The 12155-nt window shown below is 37.5% G+C and overlaps 1 long non-coding RNA gene across 1 annotated transcript; it reads right to left on the bottom strand.

Annotated features, from left to right (window-relative positions):
* Window positions 1-369: 369 nt before the first annotated feature.
* Window positions 370-7776, bottom strand: LOC131736977 (uncharacterized). Its single transcript, XR_009328580.1, has 3 exons — window positions 7628-7776; window positions 4756-5022; window positions 370-4271 (listed from the first exon to the last, which is right to left on the bottom strand). It is a non-coding gene; the product is annotated as an uncharacterized LOC131736977 (long non-coding RNA).
* Window positions 7777-12155: the final 4379 nt, after the last annotated feature.

The following is a 12155-nucleotide window of genomic DNA, read 5'->3' as shown; positions in this document are numbered from 1 at the left end:
TCTTATTGTATGACTTATATTGTAACACTTGAATGTATTTGTATTTGCTTGCGATTGTAAGTCGCCCTGGATAAGGGCGTCTGCTAAGAAATAAATAATAATAATAATAATAATAATAATATTAGTTCATTGACACTAACACAGTCCTTACCTTGTGTTACTGGCTGTACTTTACTTTGCTGTACTTGCTTGTGCTCTTCTGGTTTTACTACTTTATTTTCACTGTCAAAAGAGAAAACGTTTGATACGCAAATGGTCATTATATTGTCCGTAACTGTAAAACACTTGATCAGTGGTACTACAATGTTACACACCTTTCAAGCAAAATGCATGGTCAAAAGATATCAACTGGACAACAAATCTACAGGTATCAATGCATACATGTTACATTTCATAACAAATCTACAGGTATCAATGCATACATGTTACATTTCATAACAAATCTACAGGTATCAATGCATACATGTTACATTTCATAACAAATCTACAGGTATCAATGCATACATGTTACATTTCATAACAAATCTACAGGTATCAATGCATACATGTTACATTTCATAACAAATCTACAGGTATCAATGCATACATGTTACATTTCATAACAAATCTACAGGTATCAATGCATACATGTTACATTTCATAACAAATCTACAGGTATCAATGCATACATGTTACATTTCATAACAAATCTACAGGTATCAATGCATACATGTTACATTTCATAACAAATCTACAGGTATCAATGCATACATGTTACATTTCATAACAAATCTACAGGTATCAATGCATACATGTTACATTTCACTATTGAGGCATCCATGCTCTATGTAATCTTGCAATTTTCTTTCAAGGCCTAACTGGGATTGTTTTCATCATTTTTGCTATTCATAAACTTAATTCCACAACCCCACCACTCGTACCGACTTGAATAAACTGGAAGACTTGCATTCCAAATTATACATTTCTGCACATTTAAAAAAGTGTCACCCCTGTGATAGTAGAACAGAATGCTCTTTAACCCATGACACACAGATCTCTAGACATTTACGACTCTGTGATAGAACAGAATGCTCTTTAACCCATGACACACAGATCTCTAGACATTTACGACTCTGTGATAGAACAGAATGCTCATTAACCCATGACACACAGATCTCTAGACATTTACGACTATGTGATAGAACAGAATGCTCTTTAACCCATGACACACAGATCTCTAGACATTTACGACTCTGTGATAGAACAGAATGCTCTTTAACCCATGACACACAGATCTCTAGACATTTACGACTCGGTGATAGAACAGAATGCTCTTTAACCCATGACACACAGATCTCTAGACATTTACAACTCTGTGATAGTGGAACAGAATGCTCTTTAACCCATGACACACAGATCTCTAGACATTTACGACTCTGTGATAGAACAGAATGCTCTTTAACCCATGACACACAGATCTCTAGACATTTACGACTCTGTGATAGAACAGAATGCTCATTAACCCATGACACACAGATCTCTAGACATTTACAACTCTGTGATAGTGGAACAGAATGCTCTTTAACCCATGACACACAGATCTCTAGACATTTACGACTGTGATAGTGGAACAGAATGCTCTTTAACCCATGACACACAGATCTCTAGACATTTACGACTCTGTGATAGAACAGAATGCTCTTTAACCCATGACACACAGATCTCTAGACATTTACGATTGAGTCAGTGCTTGAAATTATGGATGATCAACCCTTTAACCAAGCAGACACTGTCTTGGCTCATTGATTAAAACCAATGAGCTGTTTCTGTCGTAATAAAATCTAAAAAGGGTTATTAAAGTTGGTTTTGCCTGGTACTTACGTCGTGGTTGGGAATCTGTACCGTGACAGGTCTCTGACACGGTTCTTTAGAGCATCAAGGCATTGAAAGCCTTTCACTAGTCTGACAATTTCATGAATCACGATTTCCTCATCCAGGGGGGGCTGAGCATCATACACATTAGAAGCAGCCTCTTCTGAATCTGCCTGAGAAGGGGATATATTTGCTATACTACTGTGCTTCTAGGCAAATCTAGTAAATACATACAGTAGTGAGAACTACTGTCTGTAAAGCCTTCAATATATCATTAGTACTAATAGCCATGTCATTTTGGAGGTGACCAGTAACTACAATTTGAAAAATCCTTCAGGGTTTTTTAAAGTAATTACAAATGCGGGAAGTAAATTTAAAAGAAAAAAAGAAAAAAAGAATTAGGCACATTCTGAAGGGGTTATGTGAAACAATCTGAAGGGTTCATATGAAACAATCTGAAGGGGTTATATGAAACAATCTGAAGGGTTTATATGAAACAATCTGAAGGGGTTATATGAAAGGTCATTCCTCCATTCAGCTGTTTTGGGTCTTAAGGTTTCGCATTCTAAACTTAGAAAATGGCTGCCAGTCAGCTATTTTGAAGAAAAGGTCAATGGGCAAGATTACAATTACTCAACAGATTTCTCAAGGTTCTAGCAGCTGTAATGGTTTTAGCTGGTGAAACAGAAAGTCCCTCAATCTATATTAACCCCCTCTCGTAAGGAGGCTCAAATACAGGAATTTGAAATCAGTCCCAGTTTCTCATACCAATGAGGCAATGTTTTATTTCACAGATTTCACAGTTCCAAATATTTGCAACTGCACTTTAAGGTTTATTAATTCTGCTTATACTTTACTTTGCTTTGATGCAATTGCTACTTCAGCAAAGGAATTTAATTCTGTTACTGTCTAACTAGCCTGGAATATTGTGTTCTTCTGCCTTTAATTTAATATCCTTTTCACAGGACAATTACCATTTCTATGTGCTCTGCCTCATTCTCCAGCCACTGTCAAGCAGAAGAGAAAATTAACAGTGACAAGTAAAACTTTGTTAAAATTAGAAGTTTATACTTTTGTTGAATAACAATATAAATGAGATGTGTAGAACACATGTCTAATTTATACACAATTAAAGGGAATGTTTACACATTTAATATAAAAGGTAATATAAATGTGATTATAGCTTGGATTTATGTTTCTGAAAGTGTTTCTGTGACAAACGGCACCCTGAAGATGAGGTTTTCAAACATTTACAATAAAGGTCATGGATGCATTCCACTCGTATGTTTCTACTTACAAAGGCCAACGATTCCAGTATCTGAATAAACGAAGAAAAGGAAATACAGAAAGTTTAATTCGGGAAGCTACACCAAGGTGTGATCAAATCTGGAAGTTATATGAAAAAAAACTATAAGACTAGCAGGTGTTTCTTTTTTTAATGTAGTAACTTGTTTTTTGTGATGATAATAACCAAAGAAACCCATGAAGGATGGAAACGAGAACATAGAAAACAAATATGCGTACTGTATAGGCTATAACCCATAGATTTCCTTACTTTGATTTCTTTATTTACTGTAGTGTCAAGCTTAATTGCCATTGCTTCAAAAGATGTAAGAAGCAAGCTAAAGTCTCCACCTCTACTCCCCTGTCAGAAAACAAACACAAACAACACGTTTTCATTGACTTTTGGTGTGAAGGCTGCTGTATATAACAATGCAATACCAGTATAACATTAATCACAGGTGTGAAGGCTGCTGTATATAACAGTGCAATACCAGTATAACATTAATCACAGGTGTGAAGGCTGCTGTATATAACAGTGCAATACCAGTATAACATTAATCACAGGTGTGAAGGCTGCTGTATATAACAATGCAATACCAGTATAACATTAATCACAGGTGTGAAGGCTGCTGTATATAACAATGCAATACCAGTATAACATTAATCACAGGTGTGAAGGCTGCTGTATATAACAGTGCAATACCAGTATAACATTAATCACAGGTGTGAAGGCTGCTGTATATAACAATGCAATACCAGTATAACATTAATCACAGGTGTGAAGGCTGCTGTATATAACAATGCAATACCAGTATAACATTAATCACAGGTGTGAAGGCTGCTGTATATAACAGTGCAATACCAGTATAACATTAATCACAGGTGTGAAGGCTGCTGTATATAACAATGCAATACCAGTATAACATTAATCACAGGTGTGAAGGCTGCTGTATATAACAATGCAATACCAGTATAACATTAATCACAGGTGTGAAGGCTGCTGTACATAACAATGCAATACCAGTATAACATTAATCACAGGTGTGAAGGCTGCTGTATCCACTGGCAATACATACTCTGTCACGTCTGATCCAGGGATCTCGAATATCATAAATGTCTTCAAACTCTCGAATTGACTGCTCAATAAAAAAATATATATATAAGACACAGACCATTCCCTATCTGTATCGTAAAGCCTGCTGCACAGGAGACAAATCGACAGCGTTGTTAGTCTGAACTACTTAACGATGTGAGAGAAGACTTGCGGCAAGTGTTGGTTTTAGTGTTCGTTAAGGGGGGTAGGACAATTGGCACTGGCTTTAGCAAATGTTTTTCTTGTTTTTTTTTTGGTAAGAGCAATAATTAATGTACATGAAATATAAATAAATGTGAAAATAAATAACTACTGAAATTAATTTTAGTGCTTATGTACCATCAAATCATCTATGTCTAAAATGTATATCTAAAAACACAGGTAGCCCTGTGAGGTTCCAGCGTGATTTCCGACAGCATACATTAACATACAATGCTAAGATAAAGTGGAATGATATATATATATATATATATATATATATATATATATATATATATATATATATATATATATATATATAGTTGTACCTGGTTTAACCTCTGAGTAATGATCTCAAAGCTGTTTTTGCCTCCACAGCCTGTTTGGTGGAATTGCACACTGTACTGGCTAGGTGAAGTCACTGTTGAGGCTGGCATGTCATCTCTGCACATTCCAGAGTTTAACTGGGGGAGCATGGTTGTTGTGTCTGGACTAGCTTTCAAGGGCATGTTCCCATCATTCTTGGCATGTTTTGATAGTGATGGAAGTGTCTCTCCCTTTGTGGGGGTGTCCATCTTATTCTCTTTAATGTATTCCTGTAAAATAAAGCAAGTTTATCAGTAACATGCATTCTGAGCTATATCACTATGAGAAAGGTTGAGAGCATGGTTACGTGTGAAAGGTGGCTGTCTTTGAAGCACAATGCTATTTTTAACGTTATTAATAAGCTATTTCAAGGGTAATCCCTTATGAAAAAAAACAACTTCTATTGCAGTATAGTGTAGTACAATTGCTATGTACAGATGGTATATTTGGCATTCCATATACAGTAGTACTTCACAGTGGTATTCAGGACCTCCCCCAGAAATGCTTCACCTGGAACGCAAAACTGAACCACACCGACATCCCACAACTCACCGCCTAAGCATGGCATATAAACGGTTTTCACACGGGACTAATAATCACCAGCAAACAGGTGGTTTGGGAATTTTTACCGACATCGGGGATGGATGAAAATACTAAATATAATTAGCGACTTAAAAACTGATGTTTTGATTAACATTTGGAGATATATGGAGATACTGTACATCACTCAAGTGACGAATGGTTATTCTAGCCTTTGGAAAAGAAGGTACAACTAAATGAATTATTCAGACTAGGTTCATTGTTTACATCGACAAAAGCGCCTTCTGTGGCCATAAGATCACATTTAATTTACCGACTTTCGTTGATGAAAATGAATCCATGTCTGGGATTTTACTAGATGTCCTCTGCTTTTGACCAACTCCTCTGAGGACACCTGGTTTTTAGTCCCGTGCGAATCAGAATCAGAACTCAGTCGTCATGTGTGTTTAGTCTTGTGCGAATCGACCATGTCAGTGTTATTTTACAATTAATAACAGTATTTCTGGGTTAATGCTTTTTGTAGAAGAGAGTGAAAATACAAGTTATAAAAGTGGATGCTTTCAGCAATGAATCTCAAAGTATGTTTGGATGTGAACAAACATTTATTCTATGTCGACAAGATACCGATATTCAAAAAAGAATAAAAATTAAAAGACGATCGTCTCGGTCTCAACTTGTGCTGTAAAGTGCTTCGATCTTCACTGCACTTGGTAAGTTTTGTTCTGTAATTTTTCTGTAAATCTTGTTTGTTTAGGGGAAAGGAAAGAACATTTACATTTCAAACTTAGTTAATTCGACACAGAAAAATACATGTTATATTATTATTATTTTACGCGAGTTTTACACCCGGCACATTGTTCACAGATCACGTGCAAAAAGCTCCTCCTCTGGCCGCGATTTTGACTGCTCTTGAAGAAAACCAGTCCACGTCTGGGAGATTATACTGGACGTCCTCTGCTTTTGACTAACTCTGAGGACCCCCTGTTTTTTAGTCCCGTGTGAACGACACTGATAAAAATACAAATTAAACATGTGTAATGTGCATTACCGTGTTCATCCTGGAAGTGAAACTGAATTCAGAGAACGCGGTACTAACTACGAAGGTCTCCAGGCACGGCGCGCAAGCAAAATGCACAGTATTCTTTCCCCGTGGGTGGTCACGTGGTACGAGGAGATGACGTGACGTGGGAAGAGTGCGAGTGTGCCGAGATAGTGAGATGGCGTCCACGGAGATCATTCTGACCAATTTAGCCAACTCACAATAATCTCCGTGAACGCACCCAGCATTCTTCTGCTATGTACAGCAGCCGTACGCGTAGTAACTGCCAAATAACTAACATTCAATGCTGCCAACGTATTTTCAGCGCTTAACGGTTAGTGGTTTTTCTGATGTTTTCCATCTGACATTCTGGATCATCAGAAGAACGATTTTCACTTTTGAAAGGCTTCAACCAAACGTATCTGCTTCCCTTGTTCATTACTACAACTACATAAACAGGACGATTCTATAAACTTAACCTGTCTGTTTCGCTTTAACCGATCCTACAAGATTATATGCGACTCCACACTTAATGAAGACGAAATTTTGCAAACCAATGGCAATTGTAATCGCATCAGAAAAACAGTAATACCGATACAGTACCTGCAACAATCTTATAATGTAAACGACCTCTGTTATTTTTTATTTATCAACAAATAAAAAATAGCTTTATATGACTAATAACACATACAAATGTTTATTTGCATTTTCTGAGTCAATTTTATTTTACATTTACGTCGTAATGTTTTGTTTAATTAAAAACGAGGTTTGTTAAAAAAAAAAAAAAAAGTAACGTGCTGTAGAATATTTTAACATAAAAAAATCAAAACAGAAGTATTGCATTTTCCTTTTTTGAATTAGTTTACATACCAGTGCAAGTAACGTTCTACATGTCTTCACTAGTTATCAAACGTTTAATCGTCTTTACCGTTTTCTGCATGTGTGCTTATATCTGGTAGTACTGTAAAATTAAGCAATTCAGTCAATTGTCGTTACTGTACACTACAGAAACCGGTGACCACACAATGCCGATAGCCGTCACAAGCCATATTAGCATTAATGGCATTTCACTTAAACGTCAGTTAAACAGGATTTCAAAGTCAACCCCGCCAGTTGTAGATTAAATAAATGATCAGCGCCATAAGGCCGAGCTGAAAAACACCAACAAAGGGCCGCACCCAGCTACCGCAGAACCATTAGAACAAGGCAGAGACATGGCGTGTCCGACTGTACTTATATTTAGCTAAATGCTGTACCTGCAGTAACTGCTTTTGTGTTACCCCTGTCCCTTAGAAGCATGACATTGTGATTGTAGCTCAGTTAGTCCTATTTTTCAATGCTGTTTTACAGTTACCACTACACTGGTGCCTAATAAACGGCCTGGTATTTGAACTGATCACAAGCTATCCTCCTGTCCTTGGGTGTATGTACTAGCATTATGCAGATGAAAACAAATGTAATTACAGACGAATCCACATGGTGGAAACAAGGGCAAGCTTTTCTGTGGTCACATGAGATGCTGCAATATAAATGTAAATGCTGCATTTATATAATACATTCCTCTCAGCTCCTGATCATTTGTTTTGAACACGCCATCCAGGCTGCTATTATCTGACAAGCAGCAAGCAGCAGCCGCTTGGGGGGGTAGCGAAAAGCATCATGGGGCCTGTGTTATCTGAGCTTAACTTTTGTGTGTACAAAAGAGAGCCATATACTCCTGTCAAAATATCCTGTGAGCTCACAACAGTGTGTACAACCTTGAAGCCAGGGAGATTGTGGGGTGACTGGCGAAGAACCTTTTTTTTATTGTGCTGGCAGAGTTCAGAGGTGACACTGTCACATGATATAGGTGGAATGTTCAGTCATAGCACTTAGGATTCTCCAGACAAAATCAAGTAGCAAGTTTTAGAGAAAACTGATTAAACTTAATACTGGAGCAACAGACCTACAGTATAGCTACTCAGAGTGATAGAGAACATCATAAAATAGCAAGGAGAAGACCATTTGAAACTACTTCCAGTCATCTCTAAAGAAAGCTCTGAGTTTGCATACAGCGTCTTTAGGATAAAGCATGGTTGGTGCCAATAGAGTAAGACATTTGGTGGTTAATGAAATAAGCCTGGTTTGTTTTTAAAACATTAAGAGTTCATCCATGTTTTTTTTATTTTTTAAATTAACTGATTTATGACAATAGAGCAGTTCCATTAAAAAAAACCCTTGATGTCCTACCCCATGGTCTATATAAAACTATAACAATAATGAAATACGGCACATGAAGCATTTACAAATAGTTTTTCTGTAAATGTACGTCATTATTTTCTAATTTACTATATTCCGGAATAGATACTGTTATAAAACAGGCCCTAAATCCTGTGCTGACTGAAAGGGTTAAAGGTTCAGTGACAGCGTGGTGAACACATCTCCTCGCTGCTCACTTAACATCTCACCGTTTAATGTGCTGTCAGTGTGCTCTGCTTTGTTACAGCATTGCGGTGAATCTGTTGTCAGCTTACTCTTGCTCGCAGTGCTGCTAAACCCCTGTCAGCATATTCTAATTCACAGGGATGAATACCCTGCCAATTGCTATTCAGTCAAGCGCTCTGGCCAAGATCAGGCCTTGTACCAAACACCCTCATTACTTAAATGACAGCTTTTAAATGTAATGACAGGGCTCCATAGCTATAGCTGTAAGGAAGTCCACATATTTAAATTCCATATTGGGTTACAGGTATAAGTGAGGTTAAGGAATATCCTGGCAAATGAAGTTCTGTGTTTCTGTGCCAAACATTGTATGGCAAATACAATATTCGGGTTCTACAGTCAGCATTGCTCTGCCACGACAGATACAAATCAAAGGACTTTGAAAAGGGTTTGTTTTTCCTTCTTCTACTTCCCTCACATAGTACTGCAAGTCATTCCCTGACGCAATGGCAAAGCAATGCTTCTGCACTAAGAGGCAATGATGAGAACACAAGGGCAGCTACAGCAGAATGAGCAATTTGTACAAAGGTACCACATTAACATGTTCATATTCTGACATATCAAAACAGGTACAGTAATACAGTGGTATACCAAATGGTATACATGGTCTATCATGTTTTAAAATGTCATGTTTTGGAATTAAAATGAATGTGTGCTATTGCATCGGGCAGTGCTGTGTGATATACTACCGTTACGGATTCTGTCCTGTCCCCTGTCGGTGAGATGAGATGAAGTTAAACGCTCTAAAAACCTTGAACGCAGACGTGCCTCTCTTTTGCGTTGTGGTTAAGGCGCCTGCTTGTGGTGCGGGAGGTCGCCGGTTTGCGCCCGGCCTCCGCCCTTTACACTATGCATATGTTTCTTTTAAAGCTGCATATTTGAGATGTATGTCGCTAAGGGAAGTGCAAAATGTCTACAATTACTTCTCTATCGGCTTGGGGCACCTAACAATCTCAGCAGTCGTCAAGCAGGTAACGACCACTGCAACTGTAATGCTTAAACAGCAATAAAGAATTACAGAGAACACACATAACAGGATATAAACTGCTAAAAAAAAGTTATAACTACGTCAATGATATAAAGACCCCGTCCAATAAGTCATGAGGTAAAGCTTTGTGAAATAGTGAATTGCAAAGATAACGGAGGTACGGAAAATCACAAAGCTCTGGGCATATTGGCCTTGTTTGGCTTGTTTGTTGATAGTAGTTGTTTTTAGAAAATCTGCTTTGCAGTACAAGAACTGTTGTGCGACAGAGAAACAGAACAGCCGTATTTTCTTTACCAGCGCCTCCCTAGCGGATCTCACTGTTGGTAGCCTGTCAAATGCAGCAAATTAATTAGAAGATTGTACTTATCCCTCGCAAGACCTTTGGTGGAAGGACACTGTCATCTATCACAGCCCGAATTATAAAAGCTAACGTGAATGCTCAGCTCTGGTAGTATTCCCCTAATAGAATGTCCTCCTTAGATGTACGTGCTTTTTTTATGTCTCCAAATCTATGGCAACAACTAACCCCACTGGAAATGAAACCTAATTGAAAACCTTCACAAATTTATAAGATCATTTGTAATATACAGATTTAAATGGCTCATCCGTTCTAAAGGATTTTAAATGCTTGTTTTTTTTTTGGGGGGGGGGGGGGGGGTTTGTATTGCATGTAAATTATAAAAACAAATATTATAAAGTCCTTTTCTACTTGGACAGCTTCTGCGGAAAAAAAGCAACTGCAACTGAAGGATGTTATCCATCAATAAGTGTTGTTTGTTCCAGGAACAAATAGTCAAATTAAGCAGCATTTCAAATATCCTTGGTGAGGCTTAGGCACTTTTGTTTTCAGCTGTCAAGCTCCATTGACTTTCAACATGTTTTTTGGAAGCACCCTGAAATGATACAGTTCTTTGCCTCAGATCGTACAATAACTAGCCTGAATCTTGGCCTTATTTTACATTTATCAAATATAAAGAGACAGAAAAAAACTGGACCCATCTATTCAACACCCGGACGTGGAACTGTTTCCATCACAGTATGAAGATGCAATTTGATCAACTTTCCTTCTCTGGTTTTAAAGATCGTATTTGGGAATTGCTTAGAGCCTCCTGTCAATGCTTCTCCTTCACTCCACCTTAACAAACAGAGGTCTTATTTGTTCTATTCTTTCATCTGTGCATGCTGTGGATTAAGTTTGAACTACACATGTTTTCCAGGATCCCCTTGTAAAGTAGGCCTCAGTCTGAATGGGTAAATATCCTGGTTAAATAAATAAATAAAATTAAATAAATAAATAAATAAAATTAAATTAAATTTCAGGGTGCCATGATGACAATGCTTAGAACAGTCACTGTTGGCAATGGGTCTGTGAAAGAAGAAAAGAAAGAAGTGACATCAACAGTTTCCTAGCGTCATTGCACAACTGACTCAAATCTAAATTGTTTGGCTTCATAAGGCCAATTTGCCCATCTGAGCTTGTCCAGTTCCTAGTAGCTGACTGATTTTGAAATCTTTGCATTAAACTAGTCACAGTCAATGTATAATGTCTTGTACCACAATATGGAATTGGTGTGTGCAGTGAAATCAGAAATGTACATTTTGTTCAGTGAGTATTTGTTGTTGGTAAAGAAACAGATCTAGTGTGCAATGGCCTTCCCACTGTTTAGTTTTTGCACCTTTCAAGTTCCATTGCCCTTTGATAAATGTTTTCCACAGCAGTAGCACAAAGTGGATATGAGACTTTGTGCCCAAATCAATGAAAACAGGCAGTTACGTGGACATCAACAGCGCTGCCTATTTCAGTCATAGTTTGGCATTCTGTACTAAATGTAAAGGGGCAAGAAGCAGATCACCAAGACTTGCTACCAGGAAGTTGCTTTAGTTCTATGTATATATAAAATAACAATACTAATGTTTTGTTATGGCAGCGCTATGAAGTTTCATTTAACACGGGCCTCTGTCTGTACCACCGTCCAGCTACATATCTGTATGTCACACTTACATTTTTACATGTATATCAAGAAGAGGCGCTTGTCTAAGTTTGAAGAAACCTGGTGTACAAATCTTTTAGCAAAAGTTATTTAGAACTGTCTATGCTTTGTAAACAATGGTACAATAGTGAAGGCTTTCTGACATTATGTATCCATTAGGGTAGCCCTTGAAAGTGTCATGAAGTTATTCCACATACTGTAAATCAGTCATTTAAATATACATTATCGTGATACTAACACCTCATGTGCTTACTGAATGACATCTAGGGTTAAATACCACTTATCCAATTCTAAATTAACTATGGCCATTCACTTTTCCTCAAA

Source organism: Acipenser ruthenus, chromosome 4, assembly GCF_902713425.1.
Source record: "Acipenser ruthenus chromosome 4, fAciRut3.2 maternal haplotype, whole genome shotgun sequence".
Lineage (NCBI taxonomy): Eukaryota > Metazoa > Chordata > Actinopteri > Acipenseriformes > Acipenseridae > Acipenser > Acipenser ruthenus.
This window is presented reverse-complemented; position numbering and strand designations above follow the sequence as displayed.